Genomic DNA, 12,666 nt, shown 5'->3' with positions numbered 1-12,666 from the left:
GCTCCATGGTTGTGAGCAGAAGCCTTAGGCTCCCTGACCTTGCCTACAATTTTCCAGCATTTCAGGGCAATTCACATTCTGAAAATGTTCACCATTTATTTTAAATTAATGGGAAATAGTCAAAGTCTTCTATGAAAATTTTATATTTCTTAATATCTGTATAAATTTGGTATTCTTGCAGTTGGACAAATTTTTAATACTACCACCCTCACCTCTTTTTAGTCCACACATTTTAGGTTACAATTTGGTTACTGAACACAACCACTCCAACCAAGGGACTATTACCTCTTAGATACTGCCTGTGTGAAGATTAGAAGGGGCACAATTTATGTGGGATGTATAATCCTGCATTAAATGTTTGCAATGACACTGTCTCTTCTGGATAAAGCTCTGATTCTAAGAAGTAAATTAATTAGAAGGCAGTATATTTTTTGGTATGGGGAAGAGAATCAGCTACTTATGGGTGGGCAGGTGATGAAGAGACAGGAAATAATCCAGCAAATGAGAATTGAATGCTTTAGGCCACTGGAGGCATGAATTAAGAAGAAAATAATACTTTGTCTCCTTTACCTACCTCGAATTACTGTCTTGAGTGACTAGTCCTTGGGCTATGAAAAGAGCTAGTTTGTGGTGAAGAGTAAAGACAATAATGAAATAGTTTGAAAACCATGAGAGATTTGCTGTCTCAGGAAAGTAGATTATGCTTAAAGTCAACATGTATTTTTCATTCACTAAATACTAAAATGCATCCTGTGGCATGTGCTGTGCTTACTGTGTTGGTATCCAAGTTAGACAAGGAAAGGGGGATAGACAGAAAACATCTGGAGGAGGTGGTTTCTGTGCTGAGACTGGGAAAGTCTAATTAGGTAATAGGAGAACATAAGTTCAAGGATTAGCTGGAGCAAAATTTGCGAGGTTGGAGCTTACATATATGACAAGCATTTTCCTGGATGTATCTCCAGATACAGTGAAACAAACATATGCCAAGGTAGTCAGATGCCAGATTTATAAACGAATGACTTAACTAAGTTCAGTTTGTGTGCATAGAGTTGGAAAGGCATTAAGAGCCACCCTGAGGATGTAAGTTTGTCCTTGGTTGGAAATAAAAACAACATAAGGTATTGACTAGAAATTATAGCATAGAATATTTAGGGCAGGAAATGAAAGCACCAATTGGAATGCTTTGAGAACAGCACAAAGAAGACCATAGATAAAATTACTTCTTAATTTCTTCCACATGCTAAATGTACCATCTGAGACTATATCATGTGACATTCATGATTCCAGGGATGACATAATAGAGACCATGTTCCCTGGGCCGGTTCCTGCATTATCTTCTGTTCCAACCTATCCGAACTTAACACTTTTCATACTTTCCAGGATGAACCAGAAACCACTAATAACTTTCCCTCTCTCCATGTTTTAGTCTTTTTCCAAATTCTTCCATTTTCTCTTCCTGCTTACAAGAAATTATTTAAATTTACTCCCATATTGTTCCATCAAGTGATCATATCAATCAAATATCTCTTTTTCTTTAAATGATATCATAGACTCCCATTTAACTCTTTATTTTTAAAAAAATATCGAAAATACAGGTAAACATGTATGTTTATCGTTCAAATAAGAAAATTGCATATAGTTGTCGGCATTTGCCACCATCAATATTAATCTTTGTTATCCTGCATAATATGGTAGTCCTCTGGTATATAAGTTGTGTTTAGGATGACGTTCATAAAATGAAGATGGCTGATGAGCTGGCCTTGAAAGAGAGGTAGCTGATGTATCAGCTATCAATGTCACTGGTAACCATGGTTTGCTCCCTGGTTGAAGTTGAGAAAAACGACCGTCATTGGCAGATACGTTGTGATATCTATATGGAAAATTAGAAGGCTCCACCATTAGTCAAACATGATTGCTCAGTATGGGAGACAAGGTACTGTACTGAGAAGTAGATATTGTAAATGTAATGAAGTTCACAACACGGCCATTTGCTTCAGTGTAGCTGCTTTGAGAGTGCCTGTGGGCAGTGTTCAACTGATTTAAAAAAGCACGTTGATCCATTGCAATATTGTTCTGGTGATCTAACTGACATTGAAAATGGAGGAGAAAAATCACCTCTGATCAAGGTAGTTGTATCACCTATTATGTGGCTAGAAGAGGGCTTCCTTATTAGAGGCATGTTTAAATTTGCAGAAAGTAAAAATGCACTTTCTCCTCTAGTGTCAACCACAAAATCAAAATTATCATTATGCACGTTACCCCCTGCTTTAACGTGCTTCTTTTTGAAATCTTCAGCCAATGAAGATACCAGAGAGACATTTTTAATCCCAATTCTTCTTTTTATTCTCACTAAAAGCTGGGGACAGCCTCGTTTAAGATTTGGATTATGGCAGAACTGCAGCTACAACCAAAAGAGAAAGATTTTAGTAATATTTTAAACCAAAATACAAGACTAAATTAAGTCTAACCTACAAAACCTCAGATTTCACGTTTACTATGCTAAGATAATATCATCAAAATATGCACATTGCTGACTATGTTTTGAAATTCCTTATTTGGAATATGCACATTTAAATAGTATTTAAGTATTCAAATTTAAGAAGCTAGCATTTGCAGTAACGGTGAAAGCCACTTTTTAAAAGCGGCTTTAATACCTTTATTTAGATTTCTCGTAAGATTCCTAGTTGCTAGGAAAGTTTCACACAACCTTGAATACTTAAGGCTCTGTCCTCATTTTTTGAAAAAATAAAGAATTTTAGCATTTGTAGTTTTATACAGTTTTCAAACTCTAGATTTACATTTACATTACCATAGATCGATGTACAAAATAAAATTTTATATATAAGTTACCAAGTCGTAACTACAATTACTGAATACCTTGCTTAAAAGAGAGACTTCTTTTTCTTCTGCTAGAAAGTCAGCTAGACAAGCAGATCTTTAAAAATTCTGCTGCACTTTCCTAAACTTATAAATGTTAAGCTGTCTAACTAAACTTTTCATACTTCCAGTTTCAAATACTCTGAAAGGGGACTTTCTTTCCAAAACTTCCTTCTTTAAGACAACTTCATCAATAACTATGGAAGTTTCATTATCATCCCACCAGTTGGATTTAAATTGATAACTCCCAACCATTTTCCAGATTTTTCTTGGAAATGTCAGAGAACGAAAATCATTATCTTCATCTGGCTCAGAGACACAATATGTGTAACATGGGCTTTTAAACAAGGATTCTTCAGACAAATTCTGAAAATCACTTACTTCAATCATAGACCTCAAGACAAGTCCCCAGAGATTGTTGGATCAAACAATACAGATCTTCCGGAGTTTCCTGAACCAGTTGGTCCATCATTATGAGACCTATCTTGAAATTCTGAAGAAATATTTGCCATCTCAAATAACTTTTTCTACAGCTACTTTTCTAATCTGAATGATTTTGAGCACTGCAGCTTCATATGCTGCTCTGGCAGGCCTGCACAGATAAACTACTAGGCCATCACAATGGTTCTCAACTTGAGTAGATGTGACATCACATAATGACTGGTCTCCTAGCAAGTCAAGTGTAACATCCAGCCAGTGTTTACTTCTCATTCATCCAGTTAAAATGAAACATATAGGATGCCTTTTTTTATAGTGTGATCTGCAATTATTACCCCAAGAAAATCTTTTTAAATAATTAATGCTGGGGTCTATGAAATAAAACAAATCTCCATACTTTTGTACACAAATTTATACAACATTGATGAACAGAGTATAAATAATGCACAAAATATATAAAATAATTTTAAAGTTATGGAATTTTAAGTGAAATTTGTGTAAAACCTCTGCAGGAAATGTATACCTATTTCATTATAATTAGTAAGGTGAAACTTAATTTGATTTGGAAATGGAAGTAGTTATTTATCTGTTTACTTTACAAGAAGTAGCTCTTTATTCAAAACATGAGCAGAATACATATCAGTGTATTTGGTATGTTTTAGAATAAATGATAAATATTTATGAAATAAAACTAGATTAAAATAATGAATCAAATTTAAGAAATCCCAAAGGGGTAATTTTTGTATGAAAATATAATTTAGTGCTGTAAGTAAAACAAATGTAATTTAGTATTCTACTTTAAAATTACAAAAGAGAAATTATTAAGGTATTCTTATAAAAGTTTACTTTTGCCATTCTTTCACTGAGAGGTTTTTCAGTCCCTCGAAGTAATAAATTTTCTTCTCATCATTATAGTCCATGCTCTTGCGGCTTCTCTTAAGTGTTCCAAAATGATGTTGATATATAAACTTATACAGAAGATCATGGGTTCAAAAATCAGTGCCTCCATTAAGGGGCAAACAAACAATCAAAAACAAAGAAATAACATTATATGTGGGATGGGGTTTAAAAGACCAAATAATGCATTTTAGGAAGCAATATGTTTCTCATCCTGAAAGAGTTGGCATTGTTAGTATAATGCAGCATTTTAAGGCAAGTGTTTTGTACACTTATTGTTAATAATAGCTAGGTTCTGTATCAGTGAACTGTAGTAAAGCCAGTTCTACCAAAATTGTATTCTTTATTTAGACATAAATTCCACTAAACATAAGCCAAATTCAAAATGAGAGATAAAATTTTTAAATAAATAAATGTTCACTCAAGCTACTATGTAAATTTTTCCTTCAGTATGTGTATATTCCATTCTAAGTAAATATTAGGAAGCTGAAGTCATGGCATATTATAAGTATTATAAAGTATAGTTAAGTTGAATTTAGTCCTGATTCTTAATTTTATTTAACATACGCAAATCAATAAATGTGATACCATCCGTTAAATAAAGAATTCAAAAATAAAAATCTCAAAATATGTAGGAAAATTATTCACAGATCTGATCTTAACTTTTTATAAAAATTTTTTTAACAAATTTGCTGTAGACAGAATAGGACTAAACATAGTAAAATCCGTATATGAAAAACCAATGACTAACATCAAGTTCAATGTTAACATACAGGAAGGTTTTTCTCTGGTACAGTAATAAGAAAAAATAGCTCATACAAACAAGTCCTATATTACACTACTAGAAGTTCTAGCCAGAACAACTAGTCAAGAAAAAATATAAAAGTCATTCAACTTGTGAGCAAGCAGTAAAATTTTTATAGATGACATAATTATACATAGTTAGAAAACTGCACACACACTGCCAGTGACTGTGAGAAATAATGAACAAACTTAGTAAACTTGCTGTATACAAAATCAATATACAAATATCCATTGCATTTTTATATAGTAACAACACATTATCAGGAAGAGAAATTAGGAAATCAATTGTGTGTAAATTTATACAAAAAAGAATAAAATAGGAATACATTTGATAAGTTAAATAAAAGATCTAAACACAGATCTATAAATTACAGGTGGAAAAATATAAGTAAACATAATAAATAAAAGATATTCTGTGCTTAATGATTGTATACAATGTGAGGAAATACTCTAATCTATCTTTCAATTGTTCAGCCTCCCCAGCAATGCTTATTGAGGAGAATCTCTTTTCTTCATTTAATACTCTTGCTTCTTTTTTCATAGGTTAATTTATCATAGGTGAGAGGGATTATATCTGGTTGCTCTATTCTCTTCTATTGATTGGTGTCAGTTTTTGAGCCAGTATCATGTTGTTTAAATTACTAAAGTTTTGTAGGGCTGTTTAACAACAGAGAAATTTACAATATTATATTCAATACTCTTTTTCAAGATTATTTTGGCAACTAAGATCTTTGTGGTTGCATATAAATTTTGAAATTATTTCTTCTATTTAATTTAAAAATCTCATGGTTATTTTGACATGAATCACATTAAATGTAGATTCCTTTGGGTAGTATGGTTGTTTCAACCACACTGTTTCACATCATTAACATAAGAGATCTTTTCATTTCTTTGGATCAATTTTAATTTCCTTCATCTATGTTTTCTATTTTTTAAAGTATAGGTTTTCTCTGTATTTGTTAACTTCATTTGTAGGTATTCTTTACATATATATAATTATATATATTTTATTTCTAAACATGTTCCTCACACAAATACAACAGGCAGAAGGCAGTGGCAAGACATATTCAAAGTCCAGAATGAAAGAAATCTGTTATCTAAGATAAGATATCAAGCAAGGCTAAACTTTAGAATAGAAGGAGAGAAAAATAATCTCCACACAAGGAAATACTAAAAGAATTTAGCAACAGAAAAAGACATAATGAAACATCTCCTCAAAAAATAAAGAAGCAGGATGCTATAGAAAGAGAAAGGCATAATTAGAAAGGCAAAAGCTACAATGACTTACAACAGAATAATAATGATATTGTAAAACAGGACGTCAAAATTTTTAAGTTTAAATTTAAAATTTAGATAGTGAAACAGGACAATACAGATTATTTTCTTCTTATTTCTGTTCTCTGTATGATGCATTTAAATTTATATTCCTTTCAGTTATTATAAAAATATATAGTAACGGGTCAATATACATACAAAACAGGGTAACAATAAGTCAACATCTTACAATGAAGTCACAAAGCTAGAAAAAAACCAAGATAATAAAAGAAAACTTATAAAGCCACAAAAAGAAAAAGAAATGAATAAAAAGGTAATACAAAATCAACTGGAAAATTAAGTTCAAAATGGAAATAAACACTAGTTTATCAATAATTGTTACAAATGTTAATGGACTTAGTGCTTCAATCGAAAGATGTATATTGTCAGATGGGATAATATAACAAGACCCTACATTACGAAGCATACAAGAGACCCACTTTAGAAAGAGGAACACACATCAATTGAAAGTCAGAAAATGGAAAAATACATTCCATGCAAATGTACATGACAAGAAAGGAGGACTAGCAGTACTGACTTCAAACAAAATAGACTTTACAAGAAAGGCCATAGAGAAAGATAAACAAGGACATGATATAATGATTAAAGAACAATACAAAATGATGGTTTTATACTCATTACTATATATGCACTCAATATAAGAGCACATAAGTACATAAAGTAAATACTAATAGATAAAAAGGGAGAAATTGATGGGAACACAATCACAGTAGGACACTATAACTCCCCATTACCATCACTAGACTGGTCTTTCAGACAGAAAATTAATAAGGGAACAAAGATACAAAAAGATACGATAAAATAATTGGATTTGATTGATAGTTTCAATACACTACTTATCCCCAAAACAGAATATACATTCTTTTCCAGTGCACAAGGAACATTTTCTAGGAATGTTTGTGTACTAAGGCACAGAAGAAGCCTAATCAAATTTAAGAAGTTAAAAAAGATTTCAAGCATCTTTTCTGAGTATAATAACATGAAACTAGAAATGAATCACAGAAAAACAGGGAGATAAAATGACAGCATGTAAATTAATAAACATGGTACTAAAACAAGGGGGGTAGGTGATGAATTAAAAGAAGAAATTAAAAAATATCTTGAAAAATATGACACAACACTACACAAAGTATATGGAATATAGTTGAAGCAGGCTTAAGAGGGAAGTTCACAGTGACAAGGTCCGCCTCAAATTAGAAGAGCAATTTCAAATAACTAATCTAATATTCTATGTAAACTAATCATGAAGAGAAGAACAAACAAAATGAAAAGTCAGCAGAAAGCGGGAAAATAAAGAGCAAGGGAGAAAGATTTGAAATAAGATTAAAAATAGAAAAAATCAATCAAACTGTTTTTTGAAACAGTCAACAAAATTGACAAAACTCAGGACAGGCTCACCAACAAGAAAAGAGAGAGAACACAAATAACACACATAGTGAAAATGGGGAAACTACAAAGAGTACATAAAATTTGCAAAAAACCATAAGGGTATACCATGAGCAACTGCATGGAAACAAACTGGATAATCTAGAAGAAATGGAGAAGTTTCTGGAAACATTCGGCCCACCATTATTGTATCAAAAGAAATTGACCATTTGAACAGACAAATCACCAGAAATGGAATAGAATTATCAGTAAAATAAAAAAAAAAAATCTCTGCAAACAAATATTCAGACCCAAATACCTTCACTGGGGAATTTGACCAAACATACAAAGAAAAATCCATACCAATCCTCCTCAAACACTTCCAAAAGATTCATATGGAGAGAGTACTCCCAAACTCACACCATAAGGCCAACATCAACCTGAAAATAAAACCAGACAAACACACTACCTAAAAAGAAAACTATAGGCCAATATCATTGATAAATATAGATGTTAAAGTCCTTAGGAAATTATTAACAAACAGAATCCAACAGCATGTAAAAAAAAAGATCATACACCATGATCAAGTTAGGTTCATCCCAGGAACACAAGGATGGTGTAACATATGCAAATCAATCAATCATTTGTGATACACCATATCAACAAAAGAGAGACAAAAAACCACATGATAATCACAGTAGATGCAGAAAAATCATTTGATAACATTTAACACCTATCTGCAAAAGAAGTTCTTATCACAGTGGGTAAAGAGGGACCATATCTCAACATAATAATAGCTATTTATGACAAATATATAGCCAGCAAAATATTCAATGGTGAAAAACAGAAACCCTTCTCACAAAAACCTGAGACAATACAAGGTTGCCCATTCTCACAATTTCAATTCAATATAGTCTTGGAAGTCCTAACCAGAACGATCAGTCAAGAAAATTTGATTTCCGATCAAATTATGCAAAACGTTTCTTTTTAGGACTGAAACAAATGATCCTAAGATATACATAGAGTCATAAAGAAACCATAGTTACAAAAGCAATATTGAAGTAAAAGAAAGATGCTGGAGGAATACCCCATTAGTTCTCCATACACTATGGCAGAGCTACAATAATGAAAATGACATGACATTGGTAATAAAACAGGCATATGGACCAATGGAACAGAATAGAGACCCTAGGAATAAATCTACAGGCCTATGTTCCATTAATCTTTGACAGACTAGCTAGGAATATGACAGAGAAAAGACCATCTCTTCACCAAATGGTTTTAGGAAAACTGGATAGCAGCATCAAAGCAATGGAGTTAGAACAATCATTCACTCCGTACACAAGAATAAAATCAAAATATCTAGAAGACTTAAATATAAGTAAGACACAGTAAATCTCCTAGAAGAAAACATAGGCAAAACACTCTGAGATAAATCTCAGCAATGATCTCCTAGAACAGCCTACCCAGGGAAGGGATGTAAGAGCAAAATTAATAAATTGGATCAAATAAAACTTATAGGCTTTTGCACAGCAAAAGGAACCATAAACAAAGCAAAATGACAACCTGCAGGATTAAAGAAAATATTTAGAAGTGATGCAACTGACAAAGTCTTAATTTCCAAAATATAAAGAGTTCATACAACCTAATAATAATAAAAAAAAACCAAGAAACCCAATCTGAAAATGGGAAGAATCCCTAAACTAGCAATTCTCTAAAAGAGATGTTCAAATGCCACACAGATATATGAATAAAGAAAAAAAATGGTCATTATCATTATCAGAGGAGGGCAATTCAAAACTATAATGAAGAATTACTTCCCAGTAGTCACAGTGGTTATCATTTAAAAGTCCACAAACAATAAATGCTGGGGAAGCTGTGGAGAAAGGGAAACTTCCTACACAGTTGGTAGGAATGTAGTTTGGTGCAGTCATTTTGGAAACCAGGATGGGGATTCAGCAAAAGAATAAAAATAAACTTAACATACGATCCAGCAATCCCACTTCTGGGTATATATCAAAGGGAACCCTATTTCAAAAAGACACGTGCACCCCAATGTCCTTAGCAGTGCAGTATACAAAAGCCAAAATATGGAAGCAACATAATTGCCCAACAACAGATGACAGTATACAGAATTTATGCCATATTTGCACAATGGAATAATATTCTGCAATAAAAATGATAAAACAATGACATTTGCAGCAAAAAAGATGTCCCAAACATGTGTCATTCTAATTGAAGTTAGCCAGAAATAGAAAGAAATATAATGCATGATATTACGCATGAAGAAGCTTTAAAAAATATATGGATGGGAACACTATGATTTCATCTACAAAACTGAAACATACTCGCAGATCTTCTAAACAATTTTAGATTACTGTGGAAATGGGCTTCGAGAGGATCTATTTGGGAGCTGTAGATTTATAAATGTTATCCACTGTATATAAAAAATGATGTTTTCAAAGTTTCTTTTGTATGACACAGGCCATTATGTTAAATATCGTGAAGTAACGTTTTATAGGCATAGAATTATATGTGTGTATGGGCACACTATGCTATACACCACAGATTGACACATTGTAAATGACATATTTCATTGATAAATAAATTAATAAATATGTAAATATATAAATAAATAAATATATATATTATATTTAATAATAAAAGAAATACAAAGATTCACACTACTTAACTTTACACATCAAGAATCTAGGAGAAAACAGAAAGAATAAAGAAGAAAATTGAATCAATGAGAGTAAGGCAAATAATAAGAGAAACAATTAAAAATATAAAAAAAATACCAAAGTCTGTTTCTTTTAAACATAAAGTGGACAAACGTTTAGGTTGACTAAGAAAATAAAATCTCAAATAAAATTAGAAATAATAGAGAAGATATTACCACTGATGTAGAGATGCATAGCGTCATAAGAAATTAACACTAGCCAAAGATTTGAATGACCTAGAATAAAAGACAAATTCTCAGAAACATATGTCTTCCAATACTGATTCAATAAGAAATTAGAAAGTTAAATATAGCAAAAGTGTGTATGAGTAAATCAGTAATCCAAACCTCCCAAACCAGAAAACATTTACAAGATGACTTTGCTGGTGAAATCTGTGATACATTTGAAGACAATTTTTCACCAATTCTTCCAAAAATCTTCCAAGAATTTCAAGGGGGTGAAAGATTCCAAAGTTATTTTATGATGCCAGATTTATTTGCATAACAATGCAAGAAAGTACATTAGATGCAAAATATGAAATATTATCCCTGATGAACATATGTGCCAAAATTCTCATCAAAAGAGGAAAGTCAATTCAACAACACATTAATGTATCATGCACATACAATGAGTAAAGGGACTTATCCCTGGGTTTAAAGACACTTCAAAATATTCAGATCAATATAGGTGACATGCCACACTTACAGAATGAGAAATAAAACTCACATAATAATTTCAATAGGTGCAAAAAGAGCATTGTATATAATGCAACATCCTTTAAAAATACTCCCAACAAATTACATTAACACTGTCAGTGGCACGATATCATATACAGACAAACACTGTGTGGCCAGAAGAGGAGCAGTTCTCTTTTTATTGATTCCTAGGAAAAGGGTTTATGTAGGACATGCACAATGCCTCATATATCATCTAAGTTATAACAATGTTAATAATCTTAAGCTATTTATGTCCCCATGATCCTGCAGTAAGCACAGGATGTTAAATGATCAAGGATTGTTTTAAAGTTCATCACGGAACTTCATTAAGTAGGCCATCTCTTATCCAGCCGGCTGTGCCTGTCGTAGGTTGTCCTCCTCTGAGGATCTTACCCAGCATGGGCTATCTAGCCATCCATAATGGATACAATGTGCAGGCCACTTCTTATCCAGCCTGGATATGTGACATTCCTCACAGCTTGTTTATCAGTTCAGCCCATGGGCTTATTCTTTAGAGCCTTCAGACAGGAACCTGCAAACCCAACATCCCTTGACCGAAAAATGGATGAAGAAAATTTGATGTACATATGAAATGGAATCAATACTTTGCATTCCTATAAAAAGTGTCCATGGTGTTCCTTTTTCTCTACAATCTCACCAACATATGTTTCTTTTCTTTTTGATGAGAAATTTCTGACAATTTTGAAGTCTTGTCTCATTTTTGGTTTATGACTTTCCTAATAATTGATAACTCTGAACATATTTTCATGTGTCATTTAGGCATCTGTAAGTTTTCTACAGATAATTGATTGAGATCTATCTATTCAGTTCTTACGTACTTTTTTAATTGGATTGTTTGTTCTTTTATTGGTGTTGTGGGGTAAGAGTTTGCCATATATTTGGATATTAACAATTGATTGGAAAATATCACATGCAAACATATTCTCCCAATATGTTGGTTGACTTTTCATTTTATTGATCATTTCTTATGCAGTGTAAATCTGTTTAGAGTGATACAATCATATTTTGTTAGATTTCCCTCTGCTTCCCTTGCCAGAGGAGATATATGTAGAATCAATTTCAGTCCAATGTCAGAGTGTGCTTCTTATGTTTTACCCTAGGATACTTTGTTTTCAGGTTTTATGCTTTATATGCCCTGGAGTGGGATTGCTGCGTCATATGATAGGTCTATTTTAATTATTTAAATGAACATCCATACTGTTTCCAAAGTGCTTGCACCAATTTTCATTCCCACCAACACCGTTGGAGAGTCCCTTTTTCTCCACAACTTCCACAGTCTTTATTATTTGTAGACATTTTGATGACAGCCCTTCTGACTAGTGTGAGGTAAAACATTATTTTATTTTTGTGTTGCATTTGTATAATGATTAGCTATGTGAGCATGTTTTTATGTTTCTGATTGTCATCTGTGTGTGTTTTTTAGAGAATTCTCTTCTGCTCATTTTCTGGCTAAGTAGATTATAGATTTTTGAAATGGAGTTTTTTGAACG

General features: G+C 32.3%; 1 long non-coding RNA gene across 1 annotated transcript; it reads right to left on the bottom strand.

The window, feature by feature from the left end:
• Positions 1–2,314: 2,314 nt before the first annotated feature.
• LOC140693050 (uncharacterized) lies at positions 2,315–3,483 on the bottom strand. Its single transcript, XR_012068700.1, has 2 exons — positions 3,259–3,483; positions 2,315–2,401 (listed from the first exon to the last, which is right to left on the bottom strand). It is a non-coding gene; the product is annotated as an uncharacterized lncRNA (long non-coding RNA).
• Between the last annotated feature and the right edge of the window lie 9,183 nt (positions 3,484–12,666).

The sequence above is a fragment of the Vicugna pacos genome, unplaced genomic scaffold (genome assembly GCF_048564905.1).
Source record: "Vicugna pacos unplaced genomic scaffold, VicPac4 scaffold_19, whole genome shotgun sequence".
In the NCBI taxonomy this organism is placed as follows: Eukaryota; Metazoa; Chordata; class Mammalia; order Artiodactyla; family Camelidae; genus Vicugna; species Vicugna pacos.
Note: the sequence above shows the minus strand (reverse complement) of the source record. Positions and strands in the feature narration are given on the sequence as shown.